Genomic DNA, 22,692 nt, shown 5'->3' on the forward strand with positions numbered 1-22,692 from the left:
ATGTGTCTATAAATTTTTTTTCTCTTGGGAGCTGTTGTTATATAAATTATGAACAACATCCCGTTGTAAAAGTTTATAAAAGTATTTTCCTTTTTTTTTAATGATTTTTCAAAGTTATCAAAAATTGAAATATCTGGCTAATGTTATAAAAAAAATTTTTTTTTCCTAAATCTTTTATTTTGGTTGTTTTTGTTATAATATATTGTGTATAGTACTTTGGCTGAAAAATTTTTAATGTTAATTGTTTAAAAATTTGTTATAAACAAATGGACAAGTTGAATATTTTTGAAAAATTTTTTTATGTCATTTTATTGTCTTAGTAAAATAATGATTTAAAAACAAAAATTTTTTTCTCAAAAAGAGTTTCTTTATTGTTTATAATTATTTTTTTTTATAAATCTACCATTTAAATTATTTATTAAGAAATCATTTTTAACTTGCCGCTAAGAAAATTGAAAATTTTCAAAAATCGGGAAGTTATTGGTCTTACCCCGTTTTTCGAAAATCGAGTTTTCATCGGATCTCGACGTTTCGAGGTCCTAGGAAGTTTTCCTGACTATTTTCACGATGATGTCCGTACGTCTGTGTGTGTGTGTGTGTGTGTGTGTGTGTGTGTGTGTGTGTGTGTGTGTGTGTGTGTGTGTGTGTGTGTGTGTGTAAACCTCTCGTAACTTTTGAACGGCTTGACCGATTTAATCGTGGTTGGTGTCATTCGAAAGGGCTTCGCCAAATTTAGATTTCCTGTGAGTTGGAACCGATTCGGACCCGTAGATTTCGAGAAATTGCAAAAAAAGTGACAAAGAAAGTTGTTTTTTTTTTCATTTTTTTTAAATATCTCCGAATCTGCTGAATCGATCAACTTCAAAAACTATTAGCTCTTAACCTTGAAAACCCGCATCGATCGCCACATAGAGCGTCAGAATCAATTGATGCTTTCGTGAGATATCGTTGTCGAAAAAAATTAAAAAAGTGTTTTTTTGTAATAACTCCGAAATTTTTCATCAGATCAATTTTTTTGTCCAAAATCATTTATAGAGCTCAAAAAACCACATCGATCGCTGCCTACCGCGTGAAAATCGGTTGATTTATTAAAAAGTTACAGCAGTTTGAAAATTAGAAAAATCGCGTTTCATCGAATTTTGATAAGACTTTTGAGCTCGAAGAGCTCAAAAGCATCCCGGGAAAAAATGATCAGACATGAACAGGCATGAGTCTTCATGCCTGATCAGACATGAAAAATGACCATGCCTGCTCAGGCATGAATTGGCCTGATCAGGCCTGATCAGACATGGTTACTTTTACCATTGTTACTTTTAATTAATTATTTTGCTTAATTTTATGGATATAGTATTTCATAGAGTCATACGCAATTCTCTATAATGAATTAAAATTAAAAAAAAAAAGGATTACTTATAATTGTACGGCTGTAACACCAGCAGTCACCCATCCAACTACTAACCACGCTCAATGCTGTTTAACTTTGGTGATATCCGTGCGCCTTGAAGTTCCCGCCTGCTGTGCTGCTATCTTATGTGACAATAATTCTATGAAGTACATAACGTATCGAATAAGTTTATCATAAATATAATATAAAAATTGATTTTATAATATATTTTGATAGTCGTAATTTATTTATTTAACCGAATCTCATTATAACATCACATTTATTTAAATAATAAAATAAGTAATGATATTAATATTAGGCAGAAGCAGAGCAGACCAAAACATCCCATAGGAAATGTAACAAATTTTTTATTTCAAAATTATTTAAACGTAATCATAAAAATAATTTTGCACTTTTTGTGATGGCCAAAAAAATTTTTTTGGTCAAAGAAAAAATTTTTATCACATCTCTGACTATGCAAGTCTGATCAGATCTACCCGGAAAAAAATGATCAAACCTGACCATGCCTGATCATGTATGATCAGGTCTGAAATTAGACCTGCTCATGTCTGTTCATGTATGATCAGGCCTGAAATTAAACATGGTCATGCCTGTCCATGTCTGTTCATCCCTGTTCATGTCCGAAGCGTTAAATACGCTCAGGCCTGATCATACCTGTCCATGTCTGTTCATATCTCAAGCGTTAAATACGCTCAGGCCCGATCATACCCGTCCATGCTTATTTATGCTAAGGACCAAATATACTAAGAAAAAATTTTTGAATATGTTCAGTGTATGTACATTAATTTCGATTAATAAATTAGTAAATTATCAATAAACGGTACATTTTATTATTCAATAAATAAAAGTATTTTGATTATCATTAAAAACCTACCGTAGGGTAAATTTAATTAACTTTTCTAGGCATGGACAGGCATGAACAGGCCTGAGCATATTTAATGCTTCAAACATGAACAGACCTGAGCGTATTTCCCGCTTCAGACTCGAACAGGCATGGACAAGCCTGATCAGACATGAATAGGCCTGATCAGACCTGAGCGTATTTAACCCTTCAGACATGAACAGACATGATCAGACCTGAGCTTATTGAACACTTCAGACATGAACAGGTCTGATCAGACATGAACAGGCCTGATCAGACCTGAGCGTATTTACCCCTTCAAACATTAACAGGCATGGACAGGTATGGACAGGCCTGATCAGACATGAACAGGCCTGATCAGACCTGAGCGTATTTAACCCGTCAGACATGAACAGGCATGAACAAGTCTGATCAGACATGAACAGGCCTGTTCAGGCCTGAGCATATTTGACGCTTTAGACATGAGCAGGCATGGACAGGCATGATCATGTCTAATTTCAGGCCTGATCATACATGAACAGGCATGATCAGGTCTAATTTCAGGCCTGATCATACATGAACAGGCATGGTCAGGCCTGATCATTTTTTCCCGGGATAGCAAAGCTATCTCTTTGAGCTCAAAATAACACATAAATTGTATTTTTGATCTCGAAGAGCTCAAAAACGTCATAAGTGGAATTTTAAGTGCCTAGGTATGGAATTAGCGGGAAGTTGCAGGGATGGCCTTCAGGGTCAACCGTTTTTCAAATTTTTTTTTTTTTAAATCATCATTTACAATTCTTAATATAATTGTGAAAGAATTTTTTTTTTATTTGAATTTCCATTGCCAGTGCCACTAATGGGGTCTTTTATCTTACAGCCATGTGCATCAGAGCTGCAAAAAAAATTCTTCTCTATTTTTTATTGAATATTAAAATACTTTACTCCATCAAAGTTGAAGCGGTCAATTATTTTATCAACTTATTAATTGTTATAACTTCTAAACTATTGATGATATGGTCTCTGACATTCAAGACGATCTTTTAGATAATTTATTGATTTATAGAATAAATTTTTTTTATGCTCGAATCAAAGAAAGTGTCAGAAATGGAATCCCCGATACTAATGGGGTCTTTTACCTTATTTGTAATTTTTTAAAGCTACGGAAAAAAAATAAAATGAAAGTGAAAATTTGTTTGTAACTAATGTTTTATTAGACAATGGAAATTCAAATAAAAAAAAAATTCTTTCACAATTATATTAAAAATTGTAAATGATGATATAAAAAAAAAATGATTTCTTAATAAATAATTTAAATGGTAGATTTATGAAAAAAACAATTATAAACAATAAAGAAACATCTTTTGAGAAAAAAATTTTTGTTTTTAAATCATTATTTTACTAAGACAATAAAATGACATAAAAAAATTTTTCAAAAATATTCAACTTGTCCATTTGTTTATAACAAATTTTTAAACAATTAACGTTAAAAATTTTTCAGCCAAGGTAAGGTAAAAGCCCCAATATATGATCATGTACCAGTATATGATCACTCCATGTATTTGTATACCTATATTTGTGAATATAGATATACAAATACATGGAGTGATCATATACTGGTACGTGATCATCTATTGGGGCTTTTACCTTACTATACACAATATATTATTACAAAAACAACCAAAATAAAAGATTTAGGAAAAAAAAATTTTTTTATAACATTAGCCAGATATTTCAATTTTTAATAACTTCGAAAAATCATTATAAACAAATGAAAAAACTTTTATAAACTTTTACAACGGGATGTTGTTCATAATTCATATAACAAGAGCTCCAAAGAGAAAAAAAATTTATAGACACATTTTTTAAACTTTTATAAGAGATTTTATGAAAATTCAAGTCTACGAAAAATTAGTTAATTAACAATTACATAACTTAGACAAAAAGTAAGCTAAAAAAAATTTTTTTTGCGGGGCTATATTCCTTCAAGTGTCTAGATGACACTATAATTTATTCAGATTGTTTAATTAATATTGAATGTTATAAAAAAATTATTTTGTGTTGCATACTTTGCTTGGCGGCGACGCCTAGGCACCGAAACGGCCGCGCGGAGCCCAATTTTCAACGTTAAATTAAAATTATAAATAATGGAGCTACATCTCCGGGAATCGAGACTTCTTTTACTAAAATTTTCTCCTCTTTTTGGACCTTTTCCCAAATTTCAGATATCTTTAATATTTTTGAAGTTATAGCTACAAAACGGAGACTTCCGTTTTTTCTCTTCGTTATTTGTTTATAACAAATGAAATTTTTAATGGCAGATAAATTAAAAAAATAATACTTTCTCAGAATTAAATTCTGAATCCAATGCATCATTTGCCATATTTTTAAGAGCATTGTAAGTATTTTTTTTAGAAAATTCACTTCTCGACTAGACTGTATCGGGTTGGATCGTATTCAAACGGATTGAAAAACGGTGAGTTCAGAAACTGTATTAAATTGTGTTAAAGCGGATAGGATGTTGAATCCGACTCTATCCGATCCCGTTTGCTAGGAACTAGTTTCCGGGAGTCATGAGTCGGATCTCACAATAAAACAGAGTAATTGTAAAGCTAAGATATATAGAGCGCATTAGGTGCAGACACACGCAGTGTTGATGAAATTCTGTTTACGCCCAAGGCTTGAAACGGTTTAGTTGACGTTGGGCTAAAGTATACGTGGTTTAGAGCTACCGGGGGATGCTGAAGGGTCCGAGTGTGGTTAGTTTATGGTACCAGCAATACCCCTGTGTATCTATGTCCACACACCCCAACTAACCATGGTCAGGTGCTATTAATTAAGCCATGAGGCTCATGTATAAATATACGACCTGGCGAGGAGAAAGAGGAAGAGCAGAAAGGGTTTCGGTCCTTGATTATATTCTCACACACATCCATGCCTCAACTACATTCACGATCGGTTATTTTATTTATTTATCATGCAGAGAGCCTCTCGCTCCCATTTAACCCTTTTCTGGTTCTGTCTCCGTCCACCTCGTATGCTGCATTATTAAAACGGATGTTAAAGCTGGGTATTGCCATTATTGTTGTGCATACTGTTATACATGTTCATACACACATGAACACACACACTCACACGTATGTACATCAACGGAAATGTATGCGTGGAGATTTGCAGTCAGTTATTTCCGATATATATGTATTTACGATTCGCAGCATCAAATTCACGACTTTCCAACGTCCGGTGCGCTCGACCCGTCATTAATCGTGTTGATGAGAGCTTTTAAGGGTACATATAGAGGGTGAGATACTTCCTATATCCCTAGTCTACGCTCTGAATATAATGCTCGAACTCTCACGATATTAATCATAATGCACAACAGTTTTTTCGTTTTTATTATTGCTTTATTCTTCTGTGAATTTTGGATCAGCGGAAGATAATATTTATTATTTATTATTATGAACAAATTCAAGTTACTTCAATGTAAGCTTTTTTGTTTAATTTTTTTAAGTTCAATAGAAAAAAATTATTTTAAATTCAATCATAAAATTTTAAAAAATACATAAAAAATGTTTAAGTTTAAAAATTAAGTTAACGTCAGACATTAGTGAAAAAAAAAATGTTAGTAATAATACTATTAATTAATCTTAAAAGAAGTTTTCAAAATAATTTTCCTCATATGCTAATTACATTGTGCTGAAGTAACTTCACATATTACCACAATCACAAATACAGTTAAACAAATGTAAATAGTAAACAACTGTAAGGTTATCAAAAAGTAAAACGATAAAATAAATAAAAACCACTAAAAGGAAAATTTCATTCAATTTATGATACGACAGTAAAATCACACATGCGATCGCACACAATTACAATATAAACATATTTATATGAGTATGGGAGAATGTTTTGTGAGATGGAAATGTCAGAAGCGATCAGTAAGTCAATTTCCGGTAGAGTACGCTAGCGCTTAAGTTCTTTCCGCTTAGTTAATCCTTATGGCCAGTGGAATCTCACGTGTGCTGCTCGCCTCACGATTTCATTGTCCTTTTCAGGCATATCTAACCCACATTATAATATTATTCTAGGGCAGTCTCTTTTTACAAAAGTGAACTAACGCACGTGTGTCATTTATTATGCTAGATATTTTTTTCGCTTCTGTGTTCTGGATTTTGGAGCTCTTGATTTTAGGTTAGGTTTATATTTCTTGGTTATTATATGTATATATATAGTAGCTGATTGCTGAAAGCATAAATCTATGACAAGTCTCATAATTAGATGGAACGACATATTGGGTTTTAGTAATTTTAGTAATAACGTTATTTCACATAATTTCGTTGAGTTTAATTGATCAGTAAGAGAGTTTCCGAACTTGTGAGAAAGACTTGAGAGAGATGGATCAGGGGTAAAAGGTTATCATTTGCCGATGCGTGTACTCGCTTTGCTTGAGATCTTTAATGTACACTCTATTAATATATTAACATTTTTACTCTTGAGCTAATAATGTAATATAGGTAAGTATACGTATACAGAAACTCAGTATTAATGAATAATGATGAATAAAATTAAAAAAAAAAAAGGGGAAGAGAGTTAATTGTTTCACAGCGGAAATGTGTCAAGGAGAATTTACGACAGAGAATGTGAGGACGAAAAATCAAAAACAAAATGAAATTGACAATGAATATTCCGAGCGAAGGCATCAACCAAACGAAATACGGGGCTACAGATTTTTCAACTCCCGCATTCTTTATCATTTTTTATCTGTAGGTACATATATCGTGTTAATCGTATATTTTTAAAGCTCTCAACAAGTTATACTGGGATACTCATCGCTCCGTCCCATCGTATCCGGAGTTTCGAGTCCCGAGAGGCTACTGGTTGAGGGATTTTTGTTTCGAGGACGTAAAAAATGAATTCGTTGAAAATAGCCGATCGAAATAATTTTTTAGAAGAGTCACTCATTTGTTTTTTCATTGTTTTTAACAGGAAAAATACTCTACGCTCGTCATAAAAAATGACAAGTGTCATCAAGTTATTTTATAATTTTATTTCTAATAAAGATAATAATAATAATAATAATAATAATAATAATAATAATAATAACAATGACCTATAAAAAAATCGTATAATTATTAAAAACAAATTTGATAATTTTTTCTAAAAAAAAACCCCTGAAACCATACTAAAAAAACTGATAATAATAATAATGATAATCTGTTTTTTTTTTTTTTAAATTTAAATAATATAATTTTCTTATCATTATTACGAATGATTCTCGCAGAATATAAAATGAAAAATCAAAATGAATTCATATATACGTTAGAGTAAATATTAAATTTGGACGTAGAATTTAAAGAATAAATATAATACTTCCCATTTCATCAAATTTATTCATTTTTCATCATAAATATAGTTATACTAGTCTCGTCTGTTTCTCTCTATTTAAATCAATACACGACACGCACGTTGACAGAGTTAAGTCTCACCTTATTAACCGTGAGTGCTGGTGTCAGTCACTATTAAACCCATTTTTTTTTTTAAATTTATTTTTCCCATTTTCATCAGCCACGGCAATACTTTTAATGGCCAGTGCAAATACAGATATAGAGATCGTAGTGTATAAAAAAAAATTAAAACCGTCAATCGAACCGTAAATTTAATCGAGACTTGAAATCCAAATATTATTTTTTTTTTTTATTTTTTGACGGATCTTTCGGATGAAGAAGTTGATTTTTTAAATGAAATGAAATGAAGTATCGTATAACGAATAGTCGGATCCAGTCAATGCTATACTATGCACTACATATATAAATTTTTTATATCATACCAGTGAAGGTGAAAAAGGATGAATAAAAAATGAAGGTGTGGATGAATCAATCCGGAGATTGCCGTTGGGTCGTGTATTTTCCTGATTGGCTGCTATGGCCACAATTGTGCGGCTTTTGTCCATGTATACGCACACAAAAGATTCGACTATTAAAATTTCAAATTGACCATATACCTCTGCAAATTTACGACACCAACTTCCGATTTATTTTTTTTCCCACAAAAAAAAAATTTTTTAATTTATTAAGCTCGATAAATTTTTTTGATAATTTAAGACAATTAAACTCGAATCTTGAGTCCTTAAAATAAACTCGAGTACAAATTAATTTATTCAATAAAGCAGCGACGGATCTACGAATTATGCTTGTAGATTAAAAAAAATAAAGATTGATTGCGAGAGAATTAGTTCATCTACTTCGAGTATTAAGCGTTAAGTTTAAATGCTATTAAATTAATTTCAATTTAGTTTTAAAAAATTTTCCAAATGATTAATTATTAAAAAATGTTTATCTAGACTTGCAAAAATTTTTTATATTAAAAAATTATTTCGTAAGTCATGATAATCGGATTCAAGTAAATAAATATTGCGAGTCGTAAAACGACCATTAAAATAATCGGTTTTATTTGAATATCTGCTGTACTTACTCACGTACTTAATATGTAGGTAATTATTTACGCTTCACTTAAGCGGCTTTAAAAATAATCATTTTAAAAAGTGTCAAGCTATTTATTATTTGTTAACTTTTTTAGCTTGCAATAAAAATAGGTCAGACAGTTTCAAACAATAATATGACCATATATGACCATATTAGGATATGTAGAGCCAAATATATCCTAATATGGTCTGAAACGATCATATGTCGGCTAATATGGTCATATAAAATCATTTTTTCCTATGTTCAAATACGGCTAATTTCCATATCAGGCCATATATAAGCATGTAAAGATTACTTGAAAATGTATTCTTAAACGTGTGAAAAAGGAAAAGAATATAAAACACATGCAATTCGCTACTTAAAAAAGATTTATATTAACTATGTTATAAAATCTCCCCAGGAAGTAAAGTAGGCTAATTTATAAAAATGAAAGCAAGTTCACTTAATCCAAAAATATTCGACTTTACCCCGTTAGATAAAAATAATAATAAAAGTTATATTCAGCGGAGCAGAGTCCTCTTGTCACTTTCAATGGTAAAAAAGTGAAAGAAAAAGCTTTTAAATAAATTAACTATAATACTTGATCACATAATTAAATTTATCTTTACAAAAAAGGTACAAAGCGGATAAGAGTAAAAAAGTAAAATAACGGGTAGATAAGGATAAAATAAAATAAATGAATGTAATTTTAAAAAATCCAGTGAAAAATGATTTAACAATGTAAATCAAGTGTAAGTGAGAGATAAAAAAGAGGAGAAAAGCGTTAAAAAACCCAATGAAATGAAGTTAAGTTAAGTGAACCTGAGAGTAACAGAAGATTGACGAGTTACCAGTTGTCAAGAGTGTTCTTGCAAATGGTCGAGGGTGTAAAGCACCAAATGGAAGGACAGTGATAAAAGGTCCAAAAATACTGTGGGTAAAAAATAAAAAAAAAAACGTACTCTGTGAAAAGTCTTGGAGAAAAATAGTAGAAAGAAAACTAAACTAAACCGTAGAAAAAAAATAGTGTGGGTGAGCAGAAGGGGAGGGAGGTACGGTTGACAAAGGATGAAAAGACTTCCGAAAGAGTGTTCTACCGAAAACCACTTCCGTCATCTTGCCATTCTTAATTCGCGCTTTAATAAATTAAAACACTAATTTTAAACTCTATTTCTTTGTTATATTTTATATTGTGATATACTTTTTTATTTTTACGTGTACTTTTATTATAGGTGACGCTGAACACTCACACAACTTGGTCTATACCTATTACACATTATATTACTGCATTACTCGACTCTGGTTCGAGTAAACTTCTTTAGTACGTACTCTTTTGCGGTTTACCGGTCACATTTCACTCAGTAACACTCGGCACTTTGCCAAAAATTATTACTCAAGTTGTTTATTTCAACACTTCTCGTCTATGATTGTCATTTTGAAAAACTTACGATTACTTTCGTGTAATTAATTATTTTTTTTCGCTTTTCATAGAAAATTATCCAGGCTATTTGATTAAATAATGATTTGAATGATAATTTATCGTTGTAAATCCAGGAATTAATATTAAATATCCCTTGAAAAATTTTCTGATGTGGCCTAATAAGTCCATATCAGAAAATTAGCCACTTATTTGCATAAAAGATCATATTAGGCCGTATCGTAGCATAAAAGGCCACACCAAGACAAATTTGACTTGACATAGCTTGATATGCCCATATCAGACTCGATATGGCCAATTTTGATATCGTCCCGTTTCTATGTAAACCTCGTATCTACAAAATCGTAATTTTCGGTAAATCGATAAAAACGTTTAGAGTTACTTAATTTTGATGAAAATTTATAACTAATTTGAAATTTATACTCTTCATTTATCACCTTAAAAAAATTAAACATGATTTTCGCTATCTGCATCGATACCTTGTTGTTATTGTCAATTTATTGTAGATACGAGTTTTCTCATCAAATACCCTGGTAATTTTTTTGCAGATACGAGGTTTTGAAACGAAAAAAAATTTTTTTTTCCATAAGATCATTGGCGAAAAATTTTGTTATGCAAGGCTTTCAATTTATTATTTTTTTATATTTATTTATTAAAACAAATTCATTTGATTTTGATTTAATATGTTATAAATTATGTGATTACTATTTATAATATAATTTAATTATTTTTAATTTCCGCTAAGGAAATCGAAGATCTTCAAAAATCGGGAAGTTATTGGTTTTACTCCCTTTTGTAAAAATTAAGTTTTCACTAGATCTCGACGTTTCAATGTCTCAGGAAGCTTCCCTGACCACCCCCGCGATGATGTCTGTATGTATATATATATCTATCTATATATATATATATATATATATATATATATATATATATATATATATATATATATATATATAGGGGATCCCATTTTTGATCTCACTCATCACGAAATCTCAGAAACTATTAGGTCGATTGACTTGAAATTTGGTAAGAATATTCCTTTTGCCGAGTAGAGGTCAGCTAAAAACGGATTTTACGAAATTCCACCCGCAAGGGGTCTTGCGGGGGAGTTAACAATAGAAAATTTCCATTTTTTTTATTAATTTATGTGTGTAGTCATTTGTTTTTTATTTCCGTCAATAAAACAAAAGACGATCGTTTTTTCGTCATTCTTTTTTTTTCTAGCTTATAAAAAAGTCGGAAAAATGTATAACATCAACTCTACGCTTTCAATGCTTCTCCATCCACACCACCCCACGCATCCACCCCCCACTCCCACGCATCTACCCACGCATCCATCCATGCACTCCTACGCATCCATCCATGCACTCACCCACATCTATATATATATGAGATTTCCACGTATATAGTCACTCATCACGATATCTCTGGAACCATAAGACCTAGAGACTTGAAATTTGGTAGGAATATTCTTTTTACCGAGTAGAAGTCAGCTAAGAACGGATTTAACGAAATTCCACCCACAAAGGAGGTTGCGGGGGCGTTAACAATCAAAAATTCCCATTTTTAAACTATAGCTCCTATCTACTCCAAATTTAGTAAGAATCTTCTGTAAGAGATCTAGAAATAATCTATGAACGAACTTTACGATATTACACCCCACAGAGGGTTACGGGGGTGGGTATTAACAATGAAAATTTTTAATTTTCAAGCTATAGCTCCTACAGACTCCAAATTTGGTAGGAATTTTTTATAAGTAATGTAAAAATAATTTATGAACAAATTTGATGATATCCCACCCACAGAGGGTTGCAGGGGTGGGTATTAACCATGAAAATTTGTAATTTTCAAGCTATAGCTCCTACAGATTCCAAATTTTATAGGAAATTTCTGTACGTGATGTAAAAATAATTTATGAACGAATTTTACGATATCCTACCCCAAAGAGGATTGCGGGGGCGTTAACAATAAAAAATTCCCGTTTTCAAACTATAGCTCCAATAGACTCCAAACTGGGTAGGAATTTTCTGTAAGAGATGTAGAAATAATATAGGAACAAATTTTACGATAGCTCACCCCACAGTGGTTTGCGGGGGTGGGTATTTACAATTAAAATTTTTAATTTCAAAGCTATAGCTCCTATAGACTTCAAATTTGATAGGAGTCTTCTATATGTGATATACAGGGCCTGGAAGTTCAGGCTCAACAATAAACAGTAGAAAAAGAGCGAAATTCGGTTAATAATCAAAAGCAAAGTGACAAACGCGAGCAAATTCACGCGCATGAATTTATGCTATAGCATATGCATGAAATGTCAAAACGAAAGTGAGGTTGGCTGCGAAACACGTGGATATAAGCAACAAAACCTCAAATCGTAAAATAAATAATAATTTTATAGTGAATTTAATGCCAATAAAAAATATTTCTCAATGTGAGCATGTGAGGAGCGAGAAAATAAATTCAGCAAAGATTTTTAAAATTTTCAGATAACTTTATTGTCAAAAATATAGATTGTCTTAGACTACAACAATTTTATTTTTTTTTTATTTTTTTGAACTAGAATATCAATTAACAAGACCCCTAGATGACACAAAAAAACTATTTTTTTGTCCGACGAAGGCGGAAGCGGCAACTTTGTTTAGCGCAGCGGCACGAAAGTTGCCACTTTCCGCCCGGAGGCCAAAATAGTATATTACACACCGAGGAAAGTAAAGTAAGAAATGTCTCAGATCACATGTAATTGTTGGCCGAGGCGAAGCCGAGGTCAACAAATATGTGATCTGAGGCTTTTTTATTTACTTCCCGAAGAGTGTATGCTATTTTTTTGCTCGACGAAGGCAGAAAGCGGCAATTTCGTTTAGCGCAGCGGGCCGAAATTTGACGCTTTCTGCCCGTCGAGCAAAAAAAAATTTTTGCCCAAGGTTCTTTTAAATATCCTTTAAATGTCACTGGAAGTCAATCTCTAATGCCAGCGTATGCTAATTTTCAAATAAAAGTGACAAGTAGCCCAACAGAAAGTGTCGCTGGTGTCCCTATAAAAGAAAATGTAGCCGACATGTCTCTAAGTGTCCCAAGAACCGAAGATGTCGCACACGAGTCACTGAGGTGATCCAGGAACAAAAAGTGTTGCCCATTTATAGCTGAAATGTCTCAGGAACAGAAAGTATTGCCCACGTGTCGTTGAAGTGTCCAATGACCGAGAAGTGCCGCCTACGTATCAACGAGTGTCGCTCATGTGTCGCTCAAGTGTCCGAGGTAAAAGAAGTGGCGCTCAGGTGTCCTCCATGTATCGCTGGAATGTCAAACAGAGGAAGTGACGCCCTTATGTCACTGAAGTGTCGCTCACTTGTCCCCGTCCCTGTTTGAAAACTCCAATAGGATCCCATCAAAAGCCACTTAAAAACCAATCAATTTTATTGGTTTCTATGTGGCTTTTGTCGCTTTTGATAGGATCTTATTGGAGTTTTCCAACAGGGGTAACGCTCATATGTCGCTGGAGTATCCGAGGAACAGAAAGTGTCGCTGAGGTGTCCTCCAAGTGTTACTGGAATGATTCAAACACAAGTGTCGCTCATATGTTGCTGTAGTATCCACAAACTAGAAGTGTCGCCCACGTGTCCACGAAGTGTCACTCATGTGTCGCTGAAGTATCCGAGGCAAGGATAGTGTAGCCGACGTGTCGATGGAAGCTCTCAGGATCAGAAAGTGTCACAATGTGTCGCTGAAAAATAAAATATTGTGAAAATATCACTATGATTCTTTGCACATGATACTGAATTCAGCAGACGGTTAACGAATTTTAAAATTATTCACGAAGTTACTGTTTATGAAATCAAAATTTACAAATTCTTTTCTCTGAATAAATTTGTAAAAAGGGATCCACATAGATCAGACTACGTGTACTATAAAAATCGGCTGGGAAAAAATTCCAATAATTGTTAGTTGTTCGCCAAATTTAGACTTGTACCACTAACCGGTTTAAATTATGTCTTCCATGTTGAGTGTCGCGTATGTGTCGCTGGCGTATCAAAGGCACAGTAAGTGTCACTGAGGTGTCCTACAAGTGTCGCTAGAATGTTCAAACAGAAAGTGTCGCCTAATCTTCGCTAAAGTGTCCACAAACTAGAAGTGTCGTCCACGTGTCCACGAAGTGTCGTTCATGTGTCGCTGGAGTATCCGAGGCGAAGAAAGTGTCGCCTACGTGTCAATGAAACGTCTCAGGGTCAGAAAGTGTCGCCATGTGTCGCTGAAAAAAATAAAAATTTTGAAAATATCACTAGGGTTCTTTGCACATGACACTGGATTCAGCAGACGGTTGACGAGTTTTGAAATTTTTTACTAAGTTAATGTTTATGAAATAAAATTTCACAAATTTATTTGTCTGAATAAATTATTAAATAGTATCGATTCAAATAGATGTTTCCGAGGCACAGAAAGTGTCACGGAATTTTCTGAAAAATAAAATACGTCGCTTACGTTTTGTTGAAGTGTTTTCAGAACAGAAATCGTCTCTGGCGTGTCTCTCACGTGTTGCTGAAGTGTCTTAAGTGTAGAAAGTGTCGCTCATGAGTGCCAGGAACAGAAAGTGTCTCCATGTGTCAATAAAAAAATAATGTCTTAAAAATATTGCTAGGGTTCTTTGCACATCACACTGAATTTACTAGACATCTTGTAATTGTTCACAAAACAGAAATTTACGGATGAATTTACATAAATAAATTTTTAATGAGTACGGATCCAAATAGATCAGAATACTTGTATTATAAGAATCAGCTCAGAAAAATTTCATTGATGTCAGTTGAAAAAAATTGTTGTAGTCTTAGACAATCTGTATTTTTGGCAATAAAGATATATCTGAGAATTCTAAAAAAACTTTGCTGAATTTTTTTTCTCGCTCCTCACATGCTCACGTTAAGAAATATTTTTTATTGACATTAAATGCACTATAAAATTATTATTTATTTTACGATTTGAGGTTTTGTTGATTAATATCCACGTGTTTCGCAGCCAACCTCACTTTCGTTTTGACATTTCATGCATATGCTGTAGCATAAATTCATGCGCGTGAATTTGCTCGCGTTTGTCACTTTGCTTTTGATTATTAAACGAATTTCGCTCTTTTTTTACTGTTTATTGTTGAGCTTGAACTTCCAGGCCCTGGTGATATAGAAATGATCTAAGAACGGATTTAACAACGAATCACCTCCAATAAGGATCGCGGGAGTGGGTGTTGACAATAAAAAATGTTCATTTCCAAAATATAACTTCTGAAAACTCTAAATTTGGTAGAAATCTTTTATTTCTCCTGTAGAGATCATCTCAAAATGGATTTCAATAAAGTTTACTTCCGATAGGAATTGCGGGGGTGGGTGTTAAAATCTAAAATTTTAATTTCCAAACTGTAACTTCGACAGACTTCAAATTTGGTGGGAGTCTTCATGTATCATGTCAAGTTCAGCTAAGAATGAATTTTATCAAATTTCAACCCCAAAGGGACTGCGGAGGCGTTAACAATGAAAATCTTTCTTTTTAAAACAATAGTTTCTATGGACTCGAAGTTTTGTTGGAATATTTTATTTTTAATGTAAAAATCATCTCGAATAGGATCTTACGAAATTTCTCTCTCACATAAGAGTGCGGGAGTGACAGTTGTCAAAAAATTCATATTCTTCAAATATATTTCCTAGAGATATAAAATTTGATAGAATCTTAAAAGAAACAGGTAATTACAGGGATGGCCTCCAAGGTCAACGGATTAAAATATTTTCCTTTTTTAATAATTATATTTTCTTACCACAATCGTCTCTTTGGCAGCGGCGAAAAAGTCATTGTAAGGTTTCTAAAATTTAACTTTACATGTAGCTATATAGTCAACGGATTAAGTATTTTGCATACATTTTATTTTTGCTGATCACATAACCAATGAATTGTTCTTATTACGGGATCGCGGGAATGTAACAGATTAAAATGAAAACATTTTCTAAACACTTGAGATGTGGAAAAGAAATTTGGCTATTCATTTTAAGAGATTTCGTAAAATCAAAAATTAAAATCGTAAATCCAAAAATGATTATTCATTTTTGGAGAAAGCCACGGGAATGTTATAGTGATTGCACATTGAAAGTTACAATGGATATTCGCTAGAATTATGACATGGATAAAAGGTACAGGCCAATCCGATAGAATTTTGAATCTGTGCAAGTCAGAACAATACACCAATTGAATTTCAAGTCTAGATCTCAAAATACAATTCTATAAAGTGCCCAGTGGAGCGGGCGGGTAACAGCTAGTATATATATATATATATATATGTATGTTTTTTTTTTTTTTTTTTTTTTTTATAGAGGACGTCAAATACCTTTACGTATACCAGGACAAGATGTTTGTCCTCGGTATGTCGGACTCGGATATTATTGACAACAATACCGACTAAATATCCTCTTCTCTCTTTCCCCATAGATGTTACGGGGAAGACTGAATCGGGATCGCGTTAGCATTATTTCAATCCAGTCCGTGTTGCATCTCACAACGGTTGTTCCTAGTTACTAGTCTCTTTCTGCGATCTTTTCCTTTAAAAGACGCTGCGCATAGGCTGCGACAGCTGACCAGTTATCTTTTTTTTTATCATGCAGATTACTAAGCTCTCAGGGGAGAGCGTGGTGCCAATAGTTTCATCAGTACTGCTTTTGTAGTTCTTCCACCGGTCTCACTCAAAGAACGTGAGCTCGACGTTGTCAATTTTGTCTGGGCAGTATTTGCATGTTGGTGTGCTGTGCAGTCCCATCTTAAAAAGATAGGCATTGAACTGCCTATGTCCCGTCAATAGCTGGGTCAAGAAAAAGTCCGTTTCTCCGTATTCCCGAGAAAGCCAGACGTTGATGTTTGGGATCAGGCGTGCCGTCCATCTGCCCGTCTCTTCCGATGTCCATCAGTCCTGCCACTCTTGTTGCGTTTCCACCTTTATCCTCGTTCTTGCGTCCTTCATGTTTTCGTCACTGTTTTTAGCGTCATAGAGTTTCGCTCTCTCAAACGCGAGTAGGTCGATGGGTGCGGCTCCCACAATGACCAATATAGCCGCTTCGGAAACCGTTCGATAGGCGCAGGAAACCCTGAGAGCGCCTCGCCGCTGCACTGCCGCTATTTTTCGTCGGTAGGTCTTCTGTTTCAATATGTCTGCCCATATTTCTGCTCCATAAAGCAGTACCGAGTGGACTACTTCTAGAAGAACTCTTCTCTTTTTGTTTCTTGGTCCCATAGTGTTGGTCATGATTCTTGCTAGGCTAGACACCGTCTTGCTGGCTTTCTTGCATGCACTGTCAAGGTGTTCGCGGAAAGATAGTTTCTCGTCTATCATTACCCCTAGATAGCGCAGGGCCCTTGTTGACGTCAGTGTTGTTTCTTCCATGTCCACAGCGAATGGTTTTGGGAACCATTTTTGACGTGTCAGAACAACCATCTCGGTTTTATGCTTGGCGAGTTTCAGGTGGTGTTTATCAAACCAGGTCTCGACGGCGTCAATGGTTTCCCGGATCAGTAATTCGGCCTCTTCTACGCTGTCTACTACTATCGTGGCCGCAATGTCGTCTGCAAAGCCCGTTAGCTCTACTTGCTTTGGTCACGAGATTTCAAGAAGCTCGTCGTAGTCCGCATTCCATAGATCGGGCCCCATTATTGAGCCTTGCGGTACGCCAGCCGTTATGGTGTATTTTTGTGGGCCTTCCGTAGTTTCCGCTATTAGCTTTCTTTCGTCCAGGTAGTTGTCGAATAGTGCCAGATTCTCTAGCTCCGCGTCAAACTTGTGCTCCAGAGCATCTAAAATGTCTCTCCAATTTGCGCTGTTAAATGCGTTTTTGACATCTAGCGTGAGGAGGAGACATACTTTACGAGCTTTGAGGCTACCAGACCATGCTTGTGTTGCTATCTTTATAACTTTCTCGATCGCTCCGACTGTCGAACGACCTTTCCGGAAGCCATGCTGGTTGGTGGCAAAACCTCCAGCACGGTCGATGTCGTTGCGAAGTCTCCCTTGTATGAGCTTCTCGAGCAGTTTTCCAGTAATGTCTAGCATACAGAGGGCTCTAAACGACGAAGGTGTTACGGGGGTTCCCTTTCCTTTGTCTAAGAGAACCAATCTCTGCCGCTTCCAGACCGCGGGGAACGTGCCAGTTGCCAAGCATGCATTGTAGGTGTTCAGGAGTATTTCTGGGTGTTCCAGGGCTACAATCTTGATCACTGCTGCCGGGATTCCATCAGGTCCAGGTGCCTTTCCTGTTTTGAGTGACTTGGCCGCGTCTTGTAGTTCCTTAGTTGTGAAGGGTGTTCCTTCGCTGTTTTTAGCGTAGTGTTTCTTCTCCCGCGGCGGGTGTTTGGGGAAAAGCTTCGCTACAATGCTGTCCATTAAGGCAGGAGACTTCGGCGCCTCTGGTGAAGCCTTTCCTAGTCGTTTGGTGACAATTTGGTAGGCTTTGCCCCAGATGTCCTTGTCGAGATCATTACAGATCTGTTTCCACAATATCGCTTTTCTTGCTTTAATGGCTCGGTTTAGCATCTTTTTGGCCTACTTGTACTCTTTTGAATACAAGTCCTCGCTTAGGGAGCGTTTCGCGGCTCTCGTTGCGCGGCGACGTAGCTTATGACATCTTTTGCGAAGTTCTGTTATGTCTGTTGACCACCAGTACGCCGGCCTGTGGAAACTCCTATTTTTCAGTCGCGGCATAGAGGCGTCACATGCGGCAGCAATCTCCTTCATCATATTTAGCACTGCCTTTTCCGTCTCGCTGCAGGTATCTGGAGTCGGGTTGTTCTGAAGGATAGACCAGCTTCGTGCAAGTGAAGCTCGCAATGCCTCTGGATCAAGCCTTCTGGCATTCCACTTCCGCTTAGAAAGGTCGCGTTGTGAAACCGGAGTAGATGACAATCCAAGGTTGAATGTCACAAACTGGTGGTCACTGTATTCTTCGGATACAGTCCAGTCTTCGATCATGTTGGCAGTCCTTGGAGTCGCCAACGAAATGTCGAGGATGGACTCTTGGTACCCTGGTCTTCTAAAGGTCGTGGTGCTCCCGGTGTTCAGCACTATGAGGTCGAGTCTAGCCACGACGTCAGCGACCTCGTTACCTCTGGTGTCGGAAAAAGCAGCGCCCCACTCAGCCGATTTAGCGTTGAAGTCTCCGGCTACGATGACTTCGCCGTTGAACTTAGTGACCGCATCTTCTATATTTGCCAGTTTCTGTCGGAACATACTAATCCCTTCGTTAGGTGAGAGATAGACGCTCATGAAGTAGGTTGTGGGGGTTTGAATCCAGACAAAACCTGCTCCACTTCCACTGTTGTTGACGGTAACGTTCTTTTGTGTTCACAATCCAAATTGCTGCTGTGCCAGTTTCATCTGCGAACCATGTTTTACCTTCGATGTTTAGATATTGCTCGCAGATAAAGCAGACGTCGATTTTATCTTCAAAGATACGCTGGCGCAGCAGGTTTTTCACCAAGGCGCACCTATTCAGGTTGCCTTGTAGTATGCGAGTAATTTCTGCCCTCTCTTGGCTTCTGCAAGTGCTGTGCGGAATGCCCTGCAAGCTCCAGTGCCAGAAATATGGCATAGACCATCCTGGGCATCTTTGTCCGGAGCACAAAGGAAGCATTTTGGGTTCTCCGTGCAATTTACGGCCTTGTGGTTCTCTCTGCCACATTTGTAGCAGCACCTGCCTCTGTTTAGTCCCGCATACTGGCGTAAACACTCAGCCGGTGTCCAAAACTAAGACATTTAAAACAGCGGGTTACTTTTGCAACTGGGCGTATACGTCAGTTCACCCAACCGATCATTATATGGGCCTTGTCAAGGGCCTTAATCGCACTGGCCTCGTCTACTTCGCAGAAGGCTGCTCGATTTCCTCGTGGTATGGGTTTTGTCAAATTTACCTGTTTGACCTCCAGGCTGTCAGTGAATTCACGTTTGAGTGCTTCACGGACTTCGCTCTCGGTAGCGATTTCGTCCAAGTCGAGGATCTCGATCGTTGTTGTTGGTGTTAGCGTCTTGACCGTGCCGATGTTTGCAGTGGCTGACCTTACTGCATCGGTGAAAGCCTTGCTGTCTTCGATCTTTCGAGCCATTTCAAGGAGAACGCCTCCGTGTTTCGTCTTTTTAATAGACTTTATGTCTACGCCCGTCTCGACAGGGCTTACCTTGGCCTTGATTTCCTTTAGGATATCGGCATAAATTTGGCCGTCTACTGGTTGGACAAGAACAGCCTTAGTTCTTATCTTCTTTCTCCTCGGTTTCTTAGAGGCACCCTTACTTGGCTGGTTTTGAGCTTTATTAGGGGGAGCCGCTGTTTCATGCTCTTTTTCCTTCTTCTTCCTATTTCGGTCCATTGTAGTCCAGACGTCCTCCCGGGCTGTCTTTTTCAGTGGTGGCTTCTCGATTATTGAAGAAGGGCTGGGCGTGGACAGCTGCCTCTTCTTGTTATTGTCCTTTCCTTGCTGTGATAATTTTTTAGGAGTGACCAAAGATGGCTGTGGTTTTTTGGTCAGACTCGGAGTTGTTTGGGTCGTTGAGGCCGACATGCCTGGTGATTTGTTGGCTAATCTATATGCTGTAGTGATAGATGTAACCAATTTTCTAATCTCATGATGGAGATTCTTTTTGTCTTTTATAAACTCGGCTAACTCTTCGATCTTGATGCTCTTCGAGCTCAAAAATACAAATTTCGTGTAGTTTTGAGCTCTCCGAGAATTAAGACTCATAAGGCCTACAGAGGTACTCAGACAGCTGTTGTGACACTACCAGCAGCTGCAGCGCGGAAGATATTGACAGGAAGCGGTAAAGTCCGGATCGGCTGGGCCAACTGCCGAATCCGAGCTACGAGGAGACCAATCCAATGTTTCAAGTGCTGGCACTTTGGACATCTTGGATCCCAGTGCAAGAGCAATGTGGATCGGTCTAAGCTATGTATTAGGTGCGGACAAGAGGGACACAAGATTGCTGAATGCAAAAACCCAGCGAAATGTGTATTATGCGCGGATCAAAGTGCGGAGAACTCGGCTCATCATGCCGGCGCATCCAGGTGCCCAGTATTTAAAGAGGCACTCCAGAAGATAACAAACAAACAGACATGAAGATATTGCAGCTAAACCTAAACCATAGCGAAGCTGCACATGATCTGCTTATGCAAACAGCAAGAGAACTAGAGTTAGACTTAGTAATGATAGCAGAGCCATACAGATACCTGAATACCCAGCCTTGGGAATCTGACAGCACCACCAAGGCTGTCATCTGGTCTTGTGGTAAGCATCCCTTCCAGAGTGTAGTTAACAATGATAATGCCGGCTTTGTAGCAGCAACAGTAAACGGCATCCGTTTCTACAGCTGTTATGCACCACCTAGCCTATCCATTGTGGAATTCACTGAATTCTTGGACAAACTGACCGAGGACGCCAAGCAGCACTATCCGGTCGCGATTGCCGGTGACTTCAACTCCTGGGCAGTAGACTGGGGCAGCAAGCAGACAAATGCGCGAGGAAAAGCACTCCTAGAAGCTTTCTCTACACTAGATGTAGTCCAGCTCAACAGTGGTGATACGCCAACCTATACTAAAGGAGAAGCAAGCTCTATCGTAGATCTCACTTTCGTCAGCAGCAGCCTCATCAGTGGGAAATACGACTGGAAGGTGATGGATATCTACACAGCCAGTGACCACAAGGCAATTCTCTGGGAAATATCACATGACCGGAATACAAGAAGACCAATCAAGTCATTCAATACCATTGGATGGAAAGTGAAGCCTTTTGACACAAGCACATTGGTAATAGCCCTTAATAGTGAACCGATTACTACTGGATCCGCAGAAGAAATGACCAAGAACCTGATGAAAAGAGTTGTCCAGGCCTGTGACGCCAGTATGGTCCGGAAACACAGCATAAGCCAACGCCCGGCAGTGCACTGGTGGAACGACCACATCAGTGTTCTTCGGAAAGAGTGTCTAAAGAAAAGAAGAATATCCCAGCGTGGCTATCGACGACCTAACTCTGCGGAGCTGGTCGCAGAATACAAAAAAGCCCGTCAATCATTGAACAAAGCTATCAAGGATAGTAAGAGACAATGCTGGAAAGAGCTCATCAACGAGGTGGATAAAGACGTGTGGGGTAGGCCTTATAAGGTGGTTATGACCCACCTAAAAAAACAACAAATGCCATCACCTACGTGTCCTCAACTTCTCCAGAAAATCGTCACTGCACTATTCCCACAGCAACGCAACTTCGATTACCAGTTCGCGCCAGGTGAACTGGATGACACTCCACCTGTCACTGAAGAAGAACTGCTGGAGGCCTGTAACCGTGTAGGGAATAATAAAGCGCCGGGATTGGACGGAATCCCTAATATAGCCTTGAAAACCATCATAAAGGCAGCTCCAACATTATTCCTAGACGTTTATAATTCATGCCTTAAGGAGGGGACTTTCCCGCATAAGTGGAAACAGCAACGATTGGTACTGTTACCTAAAGGGAAGAAACCACCGGATGAACCGTCATCTTACCGCCCACTTTG

General features: G+C 36.8%; 1 protein-coding gene and 1 long non-coding RNA gene across 3 annotated transcripts in view; one reads left to right on the forward strand and one right to left on the reverse strand.

Moving 5' to 3' along the window:
• The window catches only part of LOC123265092 (tolloid-like protein 2), an 84,639-nt gene that overhangs the window by 28,933 nt on the left and 33,014 nt on the right, over positions 1 to 22,692 (forward strand). The gene's annotated exons all lie outside the window — the stretch shown is intronic.
• LOC123265180 lies at positions 1,346 to 18,851 on the reverse strand. Its single transcript, XR_006509523.1, has 4 exons — positions 18,840 to 18,851; positions 17,359 to 17,363; positions 13,912 to 13,917; positions 1,346 to 1,544 (listed from the first exon to the last, which is right to left on the reverse strand). It is a non-coding gene; the product is annotated as an uncharacterized LOC123265180 (long non-coding RNA).

This window comes from Cotesia glomerata, linkage group LG5 (genome assembly GCF_020080835.1).
Source record: "Cotesia glomerata isolate CgM1 linkage group LG5, MPM_Cglom_v2.3, whole genome shotgun sequence".
NCBI classification, from domain to species: domain Eukaryota; kingdom Metazoa; phylum Arthropoda; class Insecta; order Hymenoptera; family Braconidae; genus Cotesia; species Cotesia glomerata.